At 38.1% G+C, this 10,000-nt stretch overlaps 4 non-coding genes and 39 pseudogenes across 4 annotated transcripts in view; all 43 read right to left on the reverse strand.

Moving 5' to 3' along the window:
* Window positions 1–86: 86 nt before the first annotated feature.
* LOC148444468 (5S ribosomal RNA) lies at window positions 87–205 on the reverse strand. Its single transcript, XR_015875588.1, has one exon. It is a non-coding gene; the product is annotated as a 5S ribosomal RNA (ribosomal RNA).
* A 116-nt stretch (window positions 206–321) lies between these two features.
* Window positions 322–440, reverse strand: LOC148444469 (5S ribosomal RNA; annotated as a pseudogene).
* Window positions 441–556: 116 nt separating this feature from the next.
* On the reverse strand, window positions 557–675 carry LOC148444470 (5S ribosomal RNA; annotated as a pseudogene).
* Window positions 676–790: 115 nt separating this feature from the next.
* On the reverse strand, window positions 791–909 carry LOC148444471 (5S ribosomal RNA; annotated as a pseudogene).
* A 116-nt stretch (window positions 910–1,025) lies between these two features.
* On the reverse strand, window positions 1,026–1,144 carry LOC148444472 (5S ribosomal RNA; annotated as a pseudogene).
* A 116-nt stretch (window positions 1,145–1,260) lies between these two features.
* Window positions 1,261–1,379, reverse strand: LOC148444473 (5S ribosomal RNA; annotated as a pseudogene).
* Window positions 1,380–1,495: 116 nt separating this feature from the next.
* Window positions 1,496–1,614, reverse strand: LOC148444474 (5S ribosomal RNA; annotated as a pseudogene).
* Window positions 1,615–1,730: 116 nt separating this feature from the next.
* LOC148444475 (5S ribosomal RNA) lies at window positions 1,731–1,849 on the reverse strand (annotated as a pseudogene).
* Window positions 1,850–1,965: 116 nt separating this feature from the next.
* Window positions 1,966–2,084, reverse strand: LOC148444476 (5S ribosomal RNA). The gene has a single exon (XR_015875493.1). It is a non-coding gene; the product is annotated as a 5S ribosomal RNA (ribosomal RNA).
* A 116-nt stretch (window positions 2,085–2,200) lies between these two features.
* On the reverse strand, window positions 2,201–2,319 carry LOC148444477 (5S ribosomal RNA; annotated as a pseudogene).
* A 116-nt stretch (window positions 2,320–2,435) lies between these two features.
* Window positions 2,436–2,554, reverse strand: LOC148444478 (5S ribosomal RNA; annotated as a pseudogene).
* A 116-nt stretch (window positions 2,555–2,670) lies between these two features.
* On the reverse strand, window positions 2,671–2,789 carry LOC148444479 (5S ribosomal RNA; annotated as a pseudogene).
* Window positions 2,790–2,905: 116 nt separating this feature from the next.
* On the reverse strand, window positions 2,906–3,024 carry LOC148444480 (5S ribosomal RNA; annotated as a pseudogene).
* Window positions 3,025–3,139: 115 nt separating this feature from the next.
* LOC148444481 (5S ribosomal RNA) lies at window positions 3,140–3,258 on the reverse strand (annotated as a pseudogene).
* Window positions 3,259–3,374: 116 nt separating this feature from the next.
* Window positions 3,375–3,493, reverse strand: LOC148444482 (5S ribosomal RNA; annotated as a pseudogene).
* A 116-nt stretch (window positions 3,494–3,609) lies between these two features.
* LOC148444483 (5S ribosomal RNA) lies at window positions 3,610–3,728 on the reverse strand (annotated as a pseudogene).
* Window positions 3,729–3,843: 115 nt separating this feature from the next.
* On the reverse strand, window positions 3,844–3,962 carry LOC148444484 (5S ribosomal RNA; annotated as a pseudogene).
* A 116-nt stretch (window positions 3,963–4,078) lies between these two features.
* LOC148444485 (5S ribosomal RNA) lies at window positions 4,079–4,197 on the reverse strand (annotated as a pseudogene).
* Window positions 4,198–4,312: 115 nt separating this feature from the next.
* Window positions 4,313–4,431, reverse strand: LOC148444486 (5S ribosomal RNA; annotated as a pseudogene).
* Window positions 4,432–4,547: 116 nt separating this feature from the next.
* On the reverse strand, window positions 4,548–4,666 carry LOC148444487 (5S ribosomal RNA; annotated as a pseudogene).
* Window positions 4,667–4,782: 116 nt separating this feature from the next.
* Window positions 4,783–4,901, reverse strand: LOC148444488 (5S ribosomal RNA; annotated as a pseudogene).
* A 115-nt stretch (window positions 4,902–5,016) lies between these two features.
* On the reverse strand, window positions 5,017–5,135 carry LOC148444489 (5S ribosomal RNA). The gene has a single exon (XR_015875589.1). It is a non-coding gene; the product is annotated as a 5S ribosomal RNA (ribosomal RNA).
* A 116-nt stretch (window positions 5,136–5,251) lies between these two features.
* Window positions 5,252–5,370, reverse strand: LOC148444490 (5S ribosomal RNA; annotated as a pseudogene).
* Window positions 5,371–5,486: 116 nt separating this feature from the next.
* LOC148444491 (5S ribosomal RNA) lies at window positions 5,487–5,605 on the reverse strand (annotated as a pseudogene).
* Window positions 5,606–5,720: 115 nt separating this feature from the next.
* LOC148444492 (5S ribosomal RNA) lies at window positions 5,721–5,839 on the reverse strand (annotated as a pseudogene).
* A 116-nt stretch (window positions 5,840–5,955) lies between these two features.
* LOC148444493 (5S ribosomal RNA) lies at window positions 5,956–6,074 on the reverse strand (annotated as a pseudogene).
* A 116-nt stretch (window positions 6,075–6,190) lies between these two features.
* On the reverse strand, window positions 6,191–6,309 carry LOC148444494 (5S ribosomal RNA; annotated as a pseudogene).
* Window positions 6,310–6,425: 116 nt separating this feature from the next.
* On the reverse strand, window positions 6,426–6,544 carry LOC148444495 (5S ribosomal RNA; annotated as a pseudogene).
* Window positions 6,545–6,660: 116 nt separating this feature from the next.
* On the reverse strand, window positions 6,661–6,779 carry LOC148444496 (5S ribosomal RNA; annotated as a pseudogene).
* A 116-nt stretch (window positions 6,780–6,895) lies between these two features.
* LOC148444497 (5S ribosomal RNA) lies at window positions 6,896–7,014 on the reverse strand (annotated as a pseudogene).
* Window positions 7,015–7,130: 116 nt separating this feature from the next.
* Window positions 7,131–7,249, reverse strand: LOC148444498 (5S ribosomal RNA; annotated as a pseudogene).
* A 116-nt stretch (window positions 7,250–7,365) lies between these two features.
* On the reverse strand, window positions 7,366–7,484 carry LOC148444499 (5S ribosomal RNA; annotated as a pseudogene).
* Window positions 7,485–7,600: 116 nt separating this feature from the next.
* On the reverse strand, window positions 7,601–7,719 carry LOC148444500 (5S ribosomal RNA; annotated as a pseudogene).
* A 116-nt stretch (window positions 7,720–7,835) lies between these two features.
* Window positions 7,836–7,954, reverse strand: LOC148444501 (5S ribosomal RNA; annotated as a pseudogene).
* Window positions 7,955–8,069: 115 nt separating this feature from the next.
* On the reverse strand, window positions 8,070–8,188 carry LOC148444502 (5S ribosomal RNA; annotated as a pseudogene).
* Window positions 8,189–8,304: 116 nt separating this feature from the next.
* Window positions 8,305–8,423, reverse strand: LOC148444503 (5S ribosomal RNA; annotated as a pseudogene).
* A 116-nt stretch (window positions 8,424–8,539) lies between these two features.
* Window positions 8,540–8,658, reverse strand: LOC148444504 (5S ribosomal RNA; annotated as a pseudogene).
* Window positions 8,659–8,773: 115 nt separating this feature from the next.
* On the reverse strand, window positions 8,774–8,892 carry LOC148444505 (5S ribosomal RNA; annotated as a pseudogene).
* A 116-nt stretch (window positions 8,893–9,008) lies between these two features.
* On the reverse strand, window positions 9,009–9,127 carry LOC148444506 (5S ribosomal RNA; annotated as a pseudogene).
* A 115-nt stretch (window positions 9,128–9,242) lies between these two features.
* LOC148444507 (5S ribosomal RNA) lies at window positions 9,243–9,361 on the reverse strand (annotated as a pseudogene).
* A 116-nt stretch (window positions 9,362–9,477) lies between these two features.
* Window positions 9,478–9,596, reverse strand: LOC148444508 (5S ribosomal RNA; annotated as a pseudogene).
* A 116-nt stretch (window positions 9,597–9,712) lies between these two features.
* On the reverse strand, window positions 9,713–9,831 carry LOC148444509 (5S ribosomal RNA; annotated as a pseudogene).
* A 115-nt stretch (window positions 9,832–9,946) lies between these two features.
* Window positions 9,947–10,000, reverse strand: part of LOC148444510 (5S ribosomal RNA) — a 119-nt gene continuing 65 nt past the window's right edge. Inside the window, exon 1 of the ribosomal RNA XR_015875590.1 lies at window positions 9,947–10,000. This exon is cut by the window's right edge and continues 65 nt beyond it. This is a non-coding gene — a ribosomal RNA (5S ribosomal RNA).

Below are 10,000 nucleotides of genomic sequence, written 5' to 3' on the forward strand. Positions count from 1 at the left end.
TACTTCTTAACTCAAGTAAATTCAATGATAAGTTGAAAAATGAAATGTAAAATGTAATGGAAAAGAATGTTATGGCAGTATAAAATTACCTACAGCACCTGGTATTCCCAGGTGGTCTCCCATTCAAGTACTAACCAGGCCCAACACTGCATAGCTTCCAAGATCAGACGAGATTGGGCATGTCCAGTGTGGTTTGGCTGTAGGTGCCCAAAACCATTAACTTAAGACCTCTATTACTTCTTAACTCAAGTAAATTCATTGATAAGTTGAAAAAATTAAATGTAAAATGTAATAGAAAAGAATGTTATGGCAGTATAAAATTACCTACAGCACCTGGTATTCCCAGGTGGTCTCCCATCCAAGTACTAACCAGGCCCAACACTGCATAGCTTCCAAGTTCAGACGAGATTGGGCATGTCCTGTGTGGTTTGGCTGTAGGTGCTCAAAAACATTAACTTTAGACCTCTATTACTTCTTAACTCAAGTAAATTCATTGATAAGTTGAAAAAATTAAATGTAAAATGTAATAGAAAAGAATGTTATGGCAGTATAAAATTACCTACAGCACCTGGTTTTCCCAGGTGGTCTCCCATCCAAGTACTAACCAGGCCCAACACTGCATAGCTTCCAAGTTCAGTCGAGATTGGGCATGTCCAGTGTGGTTTGGCTGTAGGTGCTCAAAAACATTAACTTTAGACCTCTTTTACTTCTTAACTCAAGTAAATTCAATGATTAGTTGAAAAATGAAATGTAAAATGTAATAGAAAAGAATGTTATGGCAGTATAAAAGTACCTACAGCACCTGGCATTCCCAGGTGGTCTCCCGTCCAAGTACTAACCAGGTCCAACACTGCATAGCTTCCAAGATCAAACGAGATTGGGCATGTCCAGTGTGGTTTGGCTGTAGGTGCTCAAAAGCATTAACTTTAGACCTCTAATACTTCTTAACTCAAGTAAATTCATTAATAAGTTGAAAAAATTAATTGTAAAATGTAATAGAAAAGACTGTTATGGCAGTATAAAATTACCTACAGCACCTGGGATTCCTAGGTGGTCTCCCACCCAAGTACTAACCAGGCCCAACACTGCATAGCTTCCAAGATCAGACGATATTGGGCATGTCCAGTGTGCTTTGGCTGTAGGTGCCCCAAGCCAATAATTTTAGACCTCTATTACTTCTTAACTCAAGTAAATTCATTGATAAGTTGAAAAAATTAAATGTAAAATGTAATAGAAAAGAATGTTTTGGCAGTATAAAATTGCCTACAGCTCCTGGTATTCCCAGGTGGTCTCCCATCCAAGTACTAACCAGGCCCAACACTGCATAGCTTCCAAGATCAGACGAGATTGGGCATATCCAGTGTGGTTTGGCTGTAGTTGCCCAAAACCATTAACTTTAGACCTCTATTACTTCTTAACTCAAGTAAATTCATTGATAAGTTGAAAAAATTAAATGTAAAATGTAATAGAAAAGAATGTTATGGCAGTATAAAATTACCTACAGCACCTGGTATTCCCAGGAGGTCTCCCATCCAAGTACTAATCAGGCCCAACACTGCATAGCTTCCAAGATCAATCAAGATTGGGCATGTCCAGTGTGGTTTGGCAGTAGGTGCTCAAAAACATTAACTTTAGACCTCTTTTACTTCTTAACTCAAGTAAATTCATTGATAAGTTGAAAAAATTAAATGTAAAATGTAATAGAAAAGAATGTTTTGGCTGTATAAAATTTCCTACAGCAACTGGTATTCTCAGGTGGTCTCCCATCCAAGTACAAACCAGGCCCAACACAGCAAAGCTTACAAGATCAGACGAGATTGGGCATGTCCAGTGTGGTTTGGCTGTAGGTGCTCAAAAGCATTAAATTTAGACCTCTATTACTTCTTAACTCAAGTAAATTCATTGATAAGTTGAAAAAATTAAATGTAAAATGTAATAGAAAAGAATGTTATGGCAGTATAAAATTACCTACAGCACCTGGTATTCCCAGGTGGTCTCCCATCCAAGTACTAACCAGGCCCAACACTGCATAGCTTCCAAGATCAGACGAGATTGGGCATGTCCAGTGCGGTTTGACTGTAGGTGCTCAAAAACATTAACTTTAGACCTCTTTTACTTCTTAACTCAAGTAAATTCATTGATAAGTTGAAAAAATGTAATGTAAAATGTAATAGAAAATAATGTTATGGCTATATAAAATTACCTACAGCACCTGGTATTCCCAGGTGGTCTCCCGTCCAAGTACTAACCAGGCCCAACACTGCATAGCTTCCAAGATCAGACGAGATTGGGCATGTCCAGTGTGGTTTGGCTGTAGGTGCTCAAAAGCATTAACTTTAGACCTCTATTACTTCTTAACTCAAGTAAATTCATTGATAAGTTGAAAAAATTAAATGTAAAATGTAGTAGAATAGACTGTTATGGCAGTATAAAATTACCTACAGCACCTGGGATTCCTAGGTGGTCTCCCATTCAAGTACTAACCAGGCCCAACACTGCATAGCTTCCAAGATCAGATGATATTGGGCATGTCCAGTGTGGTTTGGCTGTACGTGCTCAAAAACATTAATTTTAGACCTCTATTACTTCTTAACTCAAGTAAATTCATTGATAAGTTGAAAAAATTAAATGTAAAATGTAATAGAAAAGAATGTAATGGCTATATAAAATTACCTACAGCACCTGGTATTCCCAGGTGGTCTCCCCTCCAAGTACTAACCAGGCCCAACACTGCATAGCTTCCAAGATCAGACGAGATTGGGCATGTCCAGTGTGGTTTGGCTGTAGGTGCTCAAAAGCATTAACTTTAGACCTCTATTACTTCTTAACTCAAGTAAATTCATTGATAAGTTGAAAAAATTAAATGTAAAATGTAGAAGAAAAGACTGTTATGGCAGTGTAAAATTACCTACAGCACCTGGGATTCCTAGGTGGTCTCCAATCCAAGTACTAACCTGGCCCACCACTGCATAGCTTCCAAGATCAGATGAGATTGGGCATGTCCAGTGTGGTTTGGCTGTAGGTGCTCAAAAACATTAACTTTAGACCTCTTTTACTTCTTAACTCAAGTAAATTCAATGATATGTTGAAAAATGAAATGTAAAATGTAATGGAAAAGAATGTTATGGCAGTATAAAATTACCTACAGCACCTGGTATTCCCAGGTGGTCTCCCATTCAAGTACTAACCAGGCCCAACACTGCATAGCTTCCAATATCAGACGATATTGGGCATGTCCAGTGTGGTTTGGCTGTAGGTGCTCAAAAACATTAATTTTAGACCTCTATTACTTCTTAACTCAAGTAAATTCATTGATAAGTTGAAAAAATTAAATGTAAAATGTAATAGAAAAGAAGGTTATGGCAGTATAAAATTACCTACAGCACCTGGTATTCCCAGGTGGTCTCCCATCCAAGTACTAACCAGGCCCAACACTGCATAGCTTCCAAGTTCAGACGAGATTGGGCATGTCCTGTGTGGTTTGGCTGTAGGTGCTCAAAAACATTAACTTTAGACCTCTATTACTTCTTAACTCAAGTAAATTCATTGATAAGTTGAAAAAATTAAATGTAAAATGTAATAAAAAAGAATGTTATGGCAGTATAAAATTACCTACAGCACCTGGTATTCCCAGGTGGTCTCCCATCCAAGTACTAACCAGGCCCAACACTGCATAGCTTCCAAGTTCAGTCGAGATTGGGCATGTCCAGTGTGGTTTGGCTGTAGGTGCTCAAAAACATTAACTTTAGACCTCTTTTACTTCTTAACTCAAGTAAATTCAATGATTAGTTGAAAAATGAAATGTAAAATGTAATAGAAAAGAATGTTATGGCAGTATAAAAGTACCTACAGCACCTGGCATTCCCAGGTGGTCTCCCGTCCAAGTACTAACCAGGCCCAACACTGCATAGCTTCCAAGATCAGGTGATATTGGGCATGTCCAGTGTGGTTTGGCTGTAGGTGCCCAAAACCATTAACTTTAGACCTCTATTACTTCTTAACTCAAGTAAATTCATTGATAAGTTGAAAAAATTAAATGTAAAATGTAATAGAATAGACTGTTATGGCAGTATAAAGTTACCTACAGCACCTGGGATTCCTAGGTGGTCTCTCATCCAAGTACTAACCAGGCCCAACACTGCATAGTTTCCAAGATCAGACGAGATTGGGCATGTCCAGTGTGGTTTGGCTGTAGGTGCTCAAAAACATTAACTTTAGACCTCTTTTACTTCTTAACTCAAGTAAATTCAATGATAAGTTGAAAAATGCAATGTAAAATGTAATAGAAAAGAAAGTTTTGGCAGTATAAAATTACCTACTGCTCCTGGTATTCCCAGGTCGTCTCCCATCCAAGTACTAACCAGGCCCAACACTGCATAGCTTCCAAGATCAGGTGATATTGGGCATGTCCAGTGTGGTTTGGCTGTAGGTGCCCAAAACCATTAACTTTAGACCTCTATTACTTCTTAACTCAAGTAAATTCATTGATAAGTTGAAAAAATTTAATGTAAAATGTAATAGAATAGACTGTTATGGCAGTATAAAGTTACCTACAGCACCTGGGATTCCTAGGTGGTCTCTCATCCAAGTACTAACCAGGCCCAACACTGCATAGTTTCCAAGATCAGACGAGATTGGGCATGTCCAGTGTGGTTTGGCTGTAGGTGCTCAAAAGCATTAACTTTAGACCTCTATTACTTCTTAACTCATGTAAATTCATTGATAAGTTGAAAAAATTAAATGTAAAATGTAGTAGAAAAGACTGTTATGGCAGTATAAAATTACCTACAGCACCTGGGATTCCTAGGTGGTCTCCAATCCAAGTACTAACCTGGCCCACCACTGCATAGCTTCCAAGATCAGACGAGATTGGGCATGTCCAGTGTGGTTTGGCTGTAGGTGCTCAAAAACATTAACTTTAGACCTCTTTTACTTCTTAACTCAAGTAAATTCAATGATAAGTTGAAAAATGAAATGTAAAATGTAATAGAAAAGAATGTTATGGCAGTATAAAATTACCTACAGCACCTGGTATTCCCAGGTGGTCTCCCATTCAAGTACTAACCAGGCCCAACACTGCATAGCTTCCAAGATCAGACGAGATTGGGCATGTCCAGTGTGGTTTGGCTGTAGGTGCCCAAAACCATTAACTTAAGACCTCTATTACTTCTTAACTCAAGTAAATTCATTGATAAGTTGAAAAAATTAAATGTAAAATGTAATAGAAAAGAATGTTATGGCAGTATAAAATTACCTACAGCACCTGGTATTCCCAGGTGGTCTCCCATCCAAGTACTAACCAGGCCCAACACTGCATAGCTTCCAAGTTCAGACGAGATTGGGCATGTCCTGTGTGGTTTGGCTGTAGGTGCTCAAAAACATTAACTTTAGACCTCTATTACTTCTTAACTCAAGTAAATTCATTGATAAGTTGAAAAAATTAAATGTAAAATGTAATAGAAAAGAATGTTATGGCAGTATAAAATTACCTACAACACCTGGTTTTCCCAGGTGGTCTCCCATCCAAGTACAAACCAGGCCCAACACTGCATAGCTTCCAAGTTCAGTCGAGATTGGGCATGTCCAGTGTGGTTTGGCTGTAGGTGCTCAAAAACATTAACTTTAGACCTCTTTTACTTCTTAACTCAAGTAAATTCAATGATTAGTTGAAAAATGAAATGTAAAATGTAATAGAAAAGAATGTTATGGCAGTATAAAAGTACCTACAGCACCTGGCATTCCCAGGTGGTCTCCCGTCCAAGTACTAACCAGGTCCAACACTGCATAGCTTCCAAGATCAAACGAGATTGGGCATGTCCAGTGTGGTTTGGCTGTAGGTGCTCAAAAGCATTAACTTTAGACCTCTAATACTTCTTAACTCAAGTAAATTCATTAATAAGTTGAAAAAATTAATTGTAAAATGTAATAGAAAAGACTGTTATGGCAGTATAAAATTACCTACAGCACCTGGGATTCCTAGGTGGTCTCCCATCCAAGTACTAACCAGGCCCAACACTGCATAGCTTCCAAGATCAGACGATATTGGGCATGTCCAGTGTGCTTTGGCTGTAGGTGCCCCAAACCAATAATTTTAGACCTCTATTACTTCTTAACTCAAGTAAATTCATTGATAAGTTGAAAAAATTAAATGTAAAATGTAATAGAAAAGAATGTTTTGGCAGTATAAAATTGCCTACAGCTCCTGGTATTCCCAGGTGGTCTCCCATCCAAGTACTAACCAGGCCCAACACTGCATAGCTTCCAAGATCAGACGAGATTGGGCATGTCCAGTGTGGTTTGGCTGTAGTTGCCCAAAACCATTAACTTTAGACCTCTATTACTTCTTAACTCAAGTAAATTCATTGATAAGTTGAAAAAATTAAATGTAAAATGTAATAGAAAAGAATGTTATGGCAGTATAAAATTACCTACAGCACCTGGTATTCCCAGGAGGTCTCCCATCCAAGTACTAATCAGGCCCAACACTGCATAGCTTCCAAGATCAATCAAGATTGGGCATGTCCAGTGTGGTTTGGCAGTAGGTGCTCAAAAACATTAACTTTAGACCTCTTTTACTTCTTAACTCAAGTAAATTCATTGATAAGTTGAAAAAATTAAATGTAAAATGTAATAGAAAAGAACGTTTTGGCTGTATAAAATTTCCTACAGCAACTGGTATTCTCAGGTGGTCTCCCATCCAAGTACAAACCTGGCCCAACACAGCAAAGCTTACAAGATCAGACGAGATTGGGCATGTCCAGTGTGGTTTGGCTGTAGGTGCTCAAAAGCATTAAATTTAGACCTCTATTACTTCTTAACTCAAGTAAATTCATTGATAAGTTGAAAAAATTAAATGTAAAATGTAATAGAAAAGAAAGTTATGGCAGTATAAAATTACCTACAGCACCTGGTATTCCCAGGTGGTCTCCCATCCAAGTACTAACCAGGCCCAACACTGCATAGCTTCCAAGATCAGACGAGATTGGGCATGTCCAGTGTGGCTTGACTGTAGGTGCTCAAAAACATTAACTTTAGACCTCTTTTACTTCTTAACTCAAGTAAATTCATTGATAAGTTGAAAAAATGTAATGTAAAATGTAATAGAAAATAATGTTATGGCTATATAAAATTACCTACAGCACCTGGTATTCCCAGGTGGTCTCCCGTCCAAGTACTAACCAGGCCCAACACTGCATAGCTTCCAAGATCAGACGAGATTGGGCATGTCCAGTGTGGTTTGGCTGTAGGTGCTCAAAAGCATTAACTTTAGACCTCTATTACTTCTTAACTCAAGTAAATTCATTGATAAGTTGAAAAAATTAAATGTAAAATGTAGTAGAATAGACTGTTATGGCAGTATAAAATTACCTACAGCACCTGGGATTCCTAGGTGGTCTCCCATTCAAGTACTAACCAGGCCCAACACTGCATAGCTTCCAAGATCAGATGATATTGGGCATGTCCAGTGTGGTTTGGCTGTACGTGCTCAAAAACATTAATTTTAGACCTCTATTACTTCTTAACTCAAGTAAATTCATTGATAAGTTGAAAAAATTAAATGTAAAATGTAATAGAAAAGAATGTAATGGCTATATAAAATTACCTACAGCACCTGGTATTCCCAGGTGGTCTCCCCTCCAAGTACTAACCAGGCCCAACACTGCATAGCTTCCAAGATCAGATGAGATTGGGCATGTCCAGTGTGGTTTGGCTGTAGGTGCTCAAAAGCATTAACTTTAGACCTCTATTACTTCTTAACTCAAGTAAATTCATTGATAAGTTGAAAAAATTAAATGTAAAATGTAGAAGAAAAGACTGTTATGGCAGTGTAAAATTACCTACAGCACCTGGGATTCCTAGGTGGTCTCCAATCCAAGTACTAACCTGGCCCACCACTGCATAGCTTCCAAGATCAGACGAGATTGGGCATGTCCAGTGTGGTTTGGCTGTAGGTGCTCAAAAACATTAACTTTAGACCTCTTTTACTTCTTAACTCAAGTAAATTCAATGATAAGTTGAAAAATGAAATGTAAAATGTAATGGAAAAGAATGTTATGGCAGTATAAAATTACCTACAGCACCTGGTATTCCCAGGTGGTCTCCCATTCAAGTACTAACCAGGCCCAACACTGCATAGCTTCCAATATCAGACGATATTGGGCATGTCCAGTGTGGTTTGGCTGTAGGTGCTCAAAAACATTAATTTTAGACCTCTATTACTTCTTAACTCAAGTAAATTCATTGATAAGTTGAAAAAATTAAATGTAAAATGTAATAGAAAAGAAGGTTATGGCAGTATAAAATTACCTACAGCACCTGGTATTCCCAGGTGGTCTCCCATCCAAGTACTAACCAGGCCCAACACTGCATAGCTTCCAAGTTCAGACGAGATTGGGCATGTCCTGTGTGGTTTGGCTGTAGGTGCTCAAAAACATTAACTTTAGACCTCTATTACTTCTTAACTCAAGTAAATTCATTGATAAGTTGAAAAAATTAAATGTAAAATGTAATAAAAAAGAATGTTATGGCAGTATAAAATTACCTACAGCACCTGGTATTCCCAGGTGGTCTCCCATCCAAGTACTAACCAGGCCCAACACTGCATAGCTTCCAAGTTCAGTCGAGATTGGGCATGTCCAGTGTGGTTTGGCTGTAGGTGCTCAAAAACATTAACTTTAGACCTCTTTTACTTCTTAACTCAAGTAAATTCAATGATTAGTTGAAAAATGAAATGTAAAATGTAATAGAAAAGAATGTTATGGCAGTATAAAAGTACCTACAGCACCTGGCATTCCCAGGTGGTCTCCCGTCCAAGTACTAACCAGGCCCAACACTGCATAGCTTCCAAGATCAGGTGATATTGGGCATGTCCAGTGTGGTTTGGCTGTAGGTGCCCAAAACCATTAACTTTAGACCTCTATTACTTCTTAACTCAAGTAAATTCATTGATAAGTTGAAAAAATTAAATGTAAAATGTAATAGAATAGACTGTTATGGCAGTATAAAGTTACCTACAGAACCTGGGATTCCTAGGTGGTCTCTCATCCAAGTACTAACCAGGCCCAACACTGCATAGTTTCCAAGATCAGACGAGATTGGGCATGTCCAGTGTGGTTTGGCTGTAGGTGCTCAAAAACATTAACTTTAGACCTCTTTTACTTCTTAACTCAAGTAAATTCAATGATAAGTTGAAAAATGCAATGTAAAATGTAATAGAAAAGAAAGTTTTGGCAGTATAAAATTACCTACTGCTCCTGGTATTCCCAGGTCGTCTCCCATCCAAGTACTAACCAGGCCCAACACTGCATAGCTTCCAAGATCAGGTGATATTGGGCATGTCCAGTGTGGTTTGGCTGTAGGTGCCCAAAACCATTAACTTTAGACCTCTATTACTTCTTAACTCAAGTAAATTCATTGATAAGTTGAAAAAATTAAATGTAAAATGTAATAGAATAGACTGTTATGGCAGTATAAAGTTACCTACAGCACCTGGGATTCCTAGGTGGTCTCTCATCCAAGTACTAACCAGGCCCAACACTGCATAGTTTCCAAGATCAGACGAGATTGGGCATGTCCAGTGTGGTTTGGCTGTAGGTGCTCAAAAGCATTAACTTTAGACCTCTATTACTTCTTAACTCAAGTAAATTCATTGATAAGTTGAAAAAATTAAATGTAAAATGTAGTAGAAAAGACTGTTATGGCAGTATAAAATTACCTACAGCACCTGGGATTCCTAGGTGGTCTCCAATCCAAGTACTAACCTGGCCCACCACTGCATAGCTTCCAAGATCAGACGAGATTGGGCATGTCCAGTGTGGTTTGGCTGTAGGTGCTCAAAAACATTAACTTTAGACCTCTTTTACTTCTTAACTCAAGTAAATTCAATGATAAGTTGAAAAATGAAATGTAAAATGTAATAGAAAAGAATGTTATGGCAGTATAAAATTACCTACAGCACCTGGTATTCCCAGGTGGTCTCCCATTCAAGTACTAACCAGGC

The sequence above is a fragment of the Taudactylus pleione genome, unplaced genomic scaffold (genome assembly GCF_031769625.1).
Source record: "Taudactylus pleione unplaced genomic scaffold, aTauple2 ptg001270l, whole genome shotgun sequence".
Taxonomy (NCBI): Eukaryota; Metazoa; Chordata; class Amphibia; order Anura; family Myobatrachidae; genus Taudactylus; species Taudactylus pleione.